Source organism: Lotus japonicus, chromosome 1, assembly GCF_012489685.1.
Source record: "Lotus japonicus ecotype B-129 chromosome 1, LjGifu_v1.2".
Taxonomy (NCBI): domain Eukaryota; kingdom Viridiplantae; phylum Streptophyta; class Magnoliopsida; order Fabales; family Fabaceae; genus Lotus; species Lotus japonicus.
In genome coordinates, this window is record NC_080041.1 from 78,668,596 (window position 1) to 78,676,885 (window position 8,290).

Genomic DNA, 8,290 nt, shown 5'->3' on the forward strand with positions numbered 1-8,290 from the left:
TAAAACAATAACAAGTAAATGATCCACATCCCAAATTCTAAAAGAAACTTAGCCAAGCATGGCTAAGGTAAGCATGTTTCTAACCTGAATAGGAACATTCGAAGAGTTCCTTAATTCTAACACAAGCTAAAACTTCATAAAAACTAAGATACAAAACTAAAATTGCAAAGTCCTATTTATAGGCAAAATGAAACGCACGCACATGCGTGCAAGCTTGGTTGAACATCCAAGCTACTGTGCCTCCACTCTGCACGTACATGCGTGCAACCTTCTCTGAAAGTGCCAAGCCACTAAACTCTGCACGCATGTGCGTGCAACTGATAAGTGCCAATTTTACGTACTTTTCACTCTTATTTTGAGCACTTATCTGACGTGTGTGCTTCATTTATATATCATTTAACCCTCATTTTAGTAGTTTATTATAAATCTAGTTTTAGGTTAGATTTCATGTCAAATACTAGTTTAATCCCCATATTTTGTGTAGGAAAGCATTGGTTCCTTGATGCTTGAAGCAACGGAGTTACAAAAGTAAAGATTTCCTGAAGCTTGAAGCTTGCTTGAAGTAAAGGAATTACATGATGGATATTGCTTACTGCTCCAAGATTGCTTCAAGCAATCATTTTACAGTAAGATGTTCTTTTTCTCTGGAGAATGCTTGAAGTTTGCTTGAAGCAGAAAAGGAAGGAAATAAGGCGGTGGAGAATTCTTTCCCACGAAGAAAGCTTTCCTGAAGATGCTTGAAGCAACCTTGGAGCAATCTTGACAGCAAAACTCTATAAAAGGACCAAACACACACTTTGAACGGGAATTGGCCATTTTGCTTCATTTCTAGACACACCCAAATAGAGAGAACAAGGGAGAAAGCTTAGGAGGCTGAAGCGGAAGCTTGGGTGCCGGATTCGACGGCGAGACATCGCGGAGTCTTCGGTTCTTCTTTCTTCTTCTTCTTCATGATTTTAAAGCTATCCATAAAAATGGATAGCTAATCTCCCTTTGTTGGGATTAGTTGTAGCCTTTTGGCCTTTATGCCCTCACTTTGATCTATATATATGAATCTTTGTTTCTATGAATGGTTTCAATGATGTTACTTTGTTCTTAATGCTTGTTTTGGCTTGATCACCTAAGACATGAAAATGGATTTGATAAGTTTAGTGAGAACTAGCTAATTGAATCTGATCTAGGTAAATATCATCTAATGAATCTAAAATCTAGAGATAGGATTGGATCATTAGTCAAACTAACATCTATGCTTAATGCTTCTTGCTTTGTTAATCAATCAAGAGATTGAGGGTTAATTTAGTAAGACGATAATCTTCGCATAGGGAGACCGTGTAGTAAGATAAGATATGGTGTGATGGAACCAATCATAGGACAAGATTTATGTATGAAGCCTTAGAGTGCGTAAAGTCAATCGGTGAATTCCAATTCCAACAATCGTCTCCTCTTGATCTCAAACCTCTTTTATATCGTTTTGTTAAGGCTTTTCACTTATTTTCATGTTCAAACAACAATCAATCTCTTTTTAAAACCATTGTTTGAGTTTGTTAACTATTGAACGGCGTAAGTATTACACCTCCCTGTGGATACGACAAAACCCTTTACTATACTACAATTGAGTCTTGAGAGATTCAAACGTAGAGTGGTAAAAAATCTTTCAACAAAATGGCGCCGTTGCCGGGGAGGTGTGCCAATACTAATTGCATTGCAATAGTTTTCATTCTTGAATGATTGTGAATATAGTGTATAGTTCTTGTTTTCAGTTTGACTTTCCTTGTTGTTACTAATCTCTTGTGTTAGTTAGCTAGTTCAAGAGGAGAAGCAACAAGAAGCTTCTGAATCACCACTTTCACAAAATGTTTCAATCATCTCAGACATACTACCCCACTGAAGAGGATAAGATTTCTAAGCTCGAGGATACCTTGGTGCAATTCATGAAATTGTCAATGATTCATCAAAGAAATACCGATGCTTCTATCAAGAACTTGGAGAATCAATTGGGGAAGCTAGCTAATATGGTAGCTGAACGTGAAAGAGATATGGTTGAAGCACAAGGGGAAGTCTAAGAAAGTGAGGAGGAAGAAGAAAAATCAAAAAAAGAAGAAAGAGATCCAACTCTTCACCATTTACTGATTCCTCCAAGCCCTCCAAAGGTAAAACATGAAGAGGGTGAGGTAAGATTTGAAGATTTTAATAGCATATCACATCACCAAAGCAATGATGAAATTCTTAATGTTGAGCATATTAACTTTGTGTTTTGTGATAAGTTTGATAAGCATATTGCATCAAATTCTTCAAAGAATTGTAAATTCTCTCTCATTCATATGCGTGTAAATATGTTAGCATGTGAGTTGAATGTCGGTGAAATGAGTTGGATAGTGAAAACTAAGAAAAAAAGGGTCTTCGTGTTGACTTAGAAAGGATTTGAAAGAAAATTGGATGAAATCCAAGTCAAACGACCTAAAAAGAGGAAGGGGGTTATATTATAACCCTTTTTTGTGGTCACCTTGATTGTGTTTGCGTCAAGCTAATGACGCTAAACGAGCGCTTACTGGGAGGCAACCCAGGGTTTTGTTTTGTGTTTTTAATGTTTTGTATCTTTTCAGTTTTTCTATGTGTTTTAGGAACTATGGTAGTGATTTTGTGAAGCTTCGTGTAAAACTGTCAAACTTTGTGCTTCACAAGTCTTATTTACTATTTGAAATGTGTTCATGGTGATTCGAAACATTAGATTTGACGATTTCATAAAATTGGTCATGAACTTGTGAATATGCTTAATCTTGTGTGGAAAAATTGGAACTTGTCATAAGTCTGCATATAATTTGTGTTTTTAAGTTTGAACAGGTCCATTTTGATGCTTCTAATGCATATGGCATGATGGAAAGTTGGTTTGTTGAGTATTAAATATTTTGGGTCATGAGGTTGTGAAAATGTGAAGAAAAACATGTCCTTTTGTGCACAAATCTGCATAACTCTGCATAATGCTTCTAAGACTCATGAATTCATTCTTATTTTGTAGTGTTCTTGTGGTAATCTAGTGTGCTTATGCCTACGTTTCATATATTGGTAAGTTGGTATGCTAGTATTTAGGTTTAACATGTTTTAGTACTAGTATTTTTCATGTTTTAGTGTGTTTAGGTCTTAGGATCCTAGGTCTTGACTTGTAGAATTCATGATGAATTGTGCAAATTTTTATTCTCTACATGTTTCTCTTGATGATCAAATGTTGTTCAATCAAAAGTTGGATTCAAATTATGCTTAGAGTGATTTTTGGGGGGTATGACTTGCAAACTTGGTGAAAAATACCCTGTTTCTGGTTTTCATGCTTCAAGCCAACTCCAAGCAACATGTTATACACTGAATCTGGAATTTGCTTGCTTCAGCAATGCTTCAAGCAAGCTGTAAAGGGAAAACACACCTTGAACTTAAAATTTGACCCTTTAGCATGAGAAAGGTGTTATGGTTCAGAATCATCATTCTCATTCCTATTTCGTAATTTAACATGGATTTGAAGTGACTGTAAGACAAGTTCATAATGGTTCTTATACAGTTGGCCTGAGGACAGTCCAAAACTCTTGGAGGGGGTGAGAGATCAAGAATCTGAGGCAAAAACCCCAGATTTGACTGGAATTGAACATCATACATCATGAGGGAGTAGTCTTTATCTTGTTTTAGTTTCTTTTAGTGTATATAGCACTTTTGTCCTAGATTATATGATTAATTGATTGTTTTCAGTACTAGCATGGCTATCATAAGAATTGCTTGATGTTTTTTCTCTGAAAATGAATTGAATTGATTGAATCCATGACTGAGATTGTGTTTGCACTCATTATGCTATGACTTGATATGATTGCATGATCCACATGGTACTCATAGGCCTAACATGAAAGTTGCTTAAAAATCAGGAAAATTTTAAACTTTTTAGCCTGTGAGGGAGTGTTTCTATACACTATGAGTTGAGAGATCATCAGTGAATTACATGGTTGATTTTGTTTGAGTCTCTTGTGATCGTTGGTTCATGGAATTGATAAGAAATGATCAAGGCATGTTTTGTTCTGTATATATATATATACAACTACTTAGCCAAATAACCGACCTTTTTCAAGTCAATTCCATAGTTACCCCATTTGAGCCTAAAATTGAAAAATCATGTATTTTGTTCTTTCTTATAACCCTTAAGCCTCAAATAAAAACAATGACTTTCCTAAGCTTGATAGGCTAAGAGAGCATCATTAGTGTGGGTTGTATGCAAGTTGAGGGGAAAAGCTATTATGGTTTGTGTAATTTATATCAATCTCTTTGTATATACTTTGAAAAAGTGAAAAGAGTAAAATTCAAAGGCGAAAAAGAAAAAAAAAAAAGAAAAAGAAAAAAAAAGAATAAAAGAGAGATTGATGGAAGAAAAGGGTTGAGTTGAATTGAAAATGGTGAATGGAGTTGGTTAAAAGCAAGAATGGGAGTGAATATCATGAAAGTAAGTTGTGATTGCTCTCTTAGGCTTGTTGAGTTACTTTGCATATCTGAAAAACCAAGTTCTTTGAAGCCTAGCCTCATTACAACCTAGAAAAGTCCTTAGTGATCTTTAATTGAACATGCAACTTTGATGTTTGTGGAGACAGGTAACAACTTTGACTTCTGTGATTCAATGATGAAAAGAATTAAACACTTACCTTTCTTGATTCTATTGATATATCTAAGGTTGTTGAGTGAGTCCCTGGTTGATAAGTGATTGAATGGAATGCTTATTGAGTTTCATGTTGGATAAGCAATTGTATCTTTGTTGTGCATTCTATTGTGGGCATCATATTTATGTTTTTGGATCACTCATTCAATTTTTGTGAAATCTTGCAGTTGAAACTTTGAAAAATATTCAAATCATGCTTGTCTGAAAACAGTTTTGACCTTTTGTTTGAGGACAAACAAAGTGCTAAGTTGGGGGGAGTTGATAAGTGCCAATTTTACGTACTTTTCACTCTTATTTTGAGCACTTATATGACGTGTGTGCTTCATTTATATATCATTTAACCTTCATTTTAGTAGTTTATTATAAATCTAGTTTTAGGTTAGATTTCATGTCAAATACTAGTTTAATCCCCATATTTTGTGTAGGAAAGCATTGGTTCCTTGATGCTTGAAGCAACGGAGTTACAGAAGTAAAGATTTCCTGAAGCTTGAAGCTTGCTTGAAGCAAAGGAATTACAGGATGGATATTGCTTACTGCTCCAAGATTGCTTCAAGCAATCATTTTACAGTAAGATGTTCTTTTTCTCTGGAGAATGCTTGAAGTTTGCTTGAAGTAGAAAAGGAAGGAAATAAGGCGGTGGAGAATTCTTTCCCACGAAGAAAGCTTTCCTGAAGATGCTTGAAGCAACCTTGGAGCAATCTTGACAGCAAAACTCTATAAAAGGACCAAACACACACTTTGAACGGGAGTTGGCCATTTTGCTTCATTTCTAGACACACCCAAATAGAGATAACAAGGGAGAAAGCTTAGGAGGCTGAAGCGGAAGCTTGGGTGCCGGATTCGACGGCGAGACATCGCGGAGTCTTCGGTTCTTCATGATTTTAAAGCTATCCATGAAAATGGATAGCTAATCTCCCTTTGTTGGGATTAGTTGTAGCCTTTTGGCCTTTATGCCCTCACTTTGATCTATATATATGAATCTTTGTTTCTATGAATGGTTTCAATGATGTTACTTTGTTCTTAATGCTTGTTTTGGCTTGATCACCTAAGACATGAAAATGGATTTGATAAGTTTAGTGAGAACTAGCTAATTGAATCTAATCTAGGTAAATATCATCTAATGAATCTAAGATCTAGAGATAGGATTGGATCATTAGTCAAACTAACATCTATGCTTAATGCTTCTTGCTTTGTTAATCAATCAAGAGATTGAGGGTTAATTTAGTAAGACGATAATCTTCACATAGGGAGACCGTGTAGTAAGATAAGATATGGTGTGATGGAACCAATCATAGGACAAGATTTATGTATGAAGTCTTAGAGTGCGTAAAGTCAATCGGTGAATTCCAATTCCAACAATCGTCTCCTCTTGATCTCAAACCTCTTTTATATCGTTTTGTTAAGGCTTTTCACTTATTTTCATGTTCAAACAAACAATCAATCTCTTTTTAAAACCATCGTTTGAGTTTGTTAACTTTTGAACGGCATAAGTATTACACCTCCATGTGAATACGACAAAACCTTTTACTATACTACAATTGAGTCTTGAGAGATTCGAACGTAGAGTGGTAAAAAATCTTTCAACAGCAACACACCTCGCTGGGGGAATCTTCAATTCTCTTCAGCTCATGTCTTCATTTATGGATTTGTAATCCCCCTTCAACAACTCTTTTGGCTTTCAATTCTTCATTTTGAAACCTCCTAGCCTTCATGCTTCATCAAACCCTTGTAGTTCTTCATCAATGAGATTCCTTTGACAAGAAAATATTCCTTTAAACACCTTTACTAAGGGTTGCACATTGAACACACCATCAAGCCATTCTCTGTAACCTAAAACCTCCTTAACCAATGCATATAAGGCCATTAAAGATTAGATTATAAGTTACAAGATTCCTTCCAACAATGCCCCTAAATGCTCTAACATCTAGACCAAGGACTTCAATGCAAAAATACTCAACTATTATTGATTAAAATGCAATAAAAGACTATAACAGGACTATAATGCAAATGATGACTCTAAAGTAGTAAAAGTACTAAATGAAACTAAAGACTCTAATAAATCAAATAAAAAGGGTAAATTCTGTGGTAATTTTTTAGGGTATGGTACCCCATTTAGTAATTCTATGAATTATTATCATGTTATTCAAGGTAATTACTACATCTTTAGATTTTACTTTACTTGTCAATTAACCTTATCTCATGAAATTCATTTTTTGATGAAAAATGTACGAGTGATGGAAACGAATAATGGTGATGGAGATGCGCGTAAAATGACCATGATTGATGGACGCACAAAGCTCAGAAAACACAACTTTCAAATCTCATATCCCTAAGAATGGAACGCTGCATTACTACGATAGAACACAATCAAAATTTTAACCGGTACATGAGTCTTTATTATTAAACCGACTCATTTTGGGTACCACACCTTAGTCTGGCTTAAGGTACCACAGCAAGCACCAATAAAAAGATAATAAAACCTAAGAAAAAGATAGGAAAACGAAGGCAAAAATACCATATAAATTCCTATCATCATACATGCAGGTTTGATTTTCAATTCAAAACAACATTATGTACCTCGTAAATTGAGATCACGATTTCAAATGCATATTGGCCCAACTGAATTCACTTGTTGGATTGATTGAATTGTTAAGTTAAAAACGCTGAATGTACCATTTATTATATTTTGAATGATAACAATTTTCAAGAGTATAAGTGTTGTGATTAAATATAACATGTGAATTGTATTTCAAGAAATCACACTTATGCTCTCTTTCCCTGTCGTCTCTTATTCAAAGTATAAGACTACATAAAGAGACGCTCAAGCAAAGAAGAGAAAAGACAAAGAGCATCAAAGGAAGACGGGACAAGCTAAAGAAGTCAAACATGCCTCATCGTTTACACTGGAAGATCAAAGAAAGAGTCAAAGCATTAAGGCAGACTATACAAGCAAAGGAACACCGTATCTACTGAATAGTCTGACCAAAAGAAGAAGAAGAATGATCAGTGCTTCAATGCGCATCATGGAGAAGCTAAGGAAGATCAGCGCTACAAGGCAGCAACACTAGCAAGGAAATGTCAAATATGCTAGTATACTCAAGCTGAAGAAGATCAAGATACAAGACGAGTCAAATCAACAAGATCATCTTCAGAAGGAGAAGCAAAATCATCAAGCTCATCTACACAAGGTGAATCCAAAGCTTCAGAACTATACATACAAGATCAAGCAAAGTTTCAAGGCTCATCTACAGAAGAAGAATCAAAGCATCAAGGACACTCCATGTAAAGACAATCCAAGCTATCTGATCGTCTGAGAAGAGTGTACTCAACGTCTAATTGTTTGAGAAGATTGTACTCAACGTTTACTACGTTGTCTATCTAAAGGCTGATCAAAGGAAGCAATGTTAAGAGAAAATAGCATCATATTCAAATGGAAATATCTCTGACATTCTTGAGGAAGAAAGTCAAGTGCTGAGAAATCATGTGATAGAGACAAAGCACGTTGACCAAGGAAACAAGTACAACATGTCAACATCAAAATTTTCCTCTCTCCACCAAAAATGAAGAAATGGAGCAAAGCTTATTGTCTAAGCATCAATTTTATTTATG

The 8,290-nt window shown here is 35.2% G+C and overlaps 1 long non-coding RNA gene across 1 annotated transcript; it reads left to right on the forward strand.

The window, feature by feature from the left end:
* The first annotated feature begins 412 nt into the window (after positions 1–412).
* LOC130715737 (uncharacterized) lies at positions 413–5,744 on the forward strand. The gene is made up of 3 exons (XR_009011754.1): positions 413–2,171; positions 3,017–3,063; positions 3,548–5,744. It is a non-coding gene; the product is annotated as an uncharacterized LOC130715737 (long non-coding RNA).
* The last annotated feature ends 2,546 nt before the right edge of the window (positions 5,745–8,290 follow it).